The sequence below is a fragment of the Apis dorsata genome, unplaced genomic scaffold (assembly GCF_000469605.1).
Source record: "Apis dorsata unplaced genomic scaffold, Apis dorsata 1.3 scaffold_52, whole genome shotgun sequence".
NCBI lineage: Eukaryota > Metazoa > Arthropoda > Insecta > Hymenoptera > Apidae > Apis > Apis dorsata.
The window spans coordinates 1,934,866-1,936,515 of NW_006263353.1; the positions used below are offsets into that span (position 1 = coordinate 1,934,866).

General features: G+C 25.1%; 1 protein-coding gene across 1 annotated transcript in view; it reads right to left on the minus strand.

The window, feature by feature from the left end:
* The window catches only part of LOC116186771, a 130,887-nt gene that overhangs the window by 85,265 nt on the left and 43,972 nt on the right, over positions 1 to 1,650 (minus strand). The gene's annotated exons all lie outside the window — the stretch shown is intronic.

Here is a 1,650-nt window from a genome sequence, read left to right on the forward strand (position 1 = left end):
AAACTTCTACTTCAATGATTACCGTACTCGGTTACGTATGAGATTCGGTTTACGTGCCATTGAGATGTTCTGAATTATGGCGATGTCGATTTCTTGCGCGATTTATTTCGCCCATTCCTTAAAATCATGGAGAGAAAAATGGTTCATCGGTGAAAATACTTCCCCTCGACTTCTTGAATTCTCGCAACGACGATTCTGATTTATTTATAACGATATGGAGAAGATGTTTCAAAATTTTTAATTAGAATTTTTAATTTTTTCTCTTTCTCTTTCAACGAAGTGGAGAATTTTTAAAAAATTTTACTCAAGGTTTTTGAAAATAATTTCTTTTTTTTCTTTTTTTTTTTGCTTTTTCGACAAAGTGGAGAATTTTTTAAAAATTTTAGTTATGAATTTCCTGAAAAAAATTTTGTTTTTTATTTTTTTTTTATAATTGAAATGCAAGTACAATAATATGATGAATTTCTAAAAATTGTGAATGAATTCTTAAAAATTATTTCTTTTTTCAAACAATTAAAATATCAATTTTAAATTTAATTTTAAAATAATTGAAATTGATTTTTAAAATAATATGAAATGTGTTCTATTATAATATATGTTTAATCCACTTGTTGTAATGAGTAATTTTCACTTTGTTATTACATATATATCGATCCTCTCTTTGTTTTTTATCCTCTCTTTTGTTTTTTTTCTTTCTTTTTTTTTCCTAAAAATGTTTATACGAAGGAACTTTAATAAAAGTTACTTTGATCAACTTTGTTTGAGAAAAAGTAGCAGTATAAAAATAAATTGATAAACTCCTACGCAGTTAGTTGGCAGAAATTTATTCACATGAAGTTTTATTAGACGTAATTAAAAAGGTATGCTGACTTTCGATATATATTTTTTGCGAGCAAATATTCAACCATGAACCTGTATATCGGCTATCAATCAATATTGAAAAAACAAACGATAATTGAAAAGTTGGGATTTATTTCAGTAAAATATACAAAATTCTCGCTAAAACGTGAAAGCTTGGAGAAATATATATCGAATGAAATATAACACGATAATTCAGAGAAGAAAATTAGAAAAAGAATAAAAAAATATCGAATGAAATATATATATATATATATATAAAAATATAAATATATTTCGATAAAAATATATATAATAGTAACTCTTTCTAAATAGTTCTAGAATAAGATCCATGATGCATAATTTTCAAGTCATTTTATACAGACTTATTGAAATTTTTATTAAGTTATATTTTACATATTCTTAAACATCTTTTATACATTTTTTCCTATTTCTTTTCTATTCTTATTGCTTTTCAATTATCATTCTTATTTTATTCAATATTTTATTGGCAATTTTACAATGAATCTCGATAATTGTCATCTCGAATCAGTTAATACATACTCAACTACATAAGAATTACTATAAAATTCGTATACCGTAAAATTTTCGAATGAAACACGAATGAATATAATTTCCAAACTTCCAAAATTCCAAAATAAATCAACGCCATTTTTTCTCGATCGAAAATCTCCCCGCGACTTTCAAAACGAAACAAACGAGACAAATTCTTGAAAAGCTACGAACGCGTGAAACAAAAATTCCGGCAACCCAGTTTCCAAGATTTTTTGAAAAAAAAAAAAAACGTGGCGA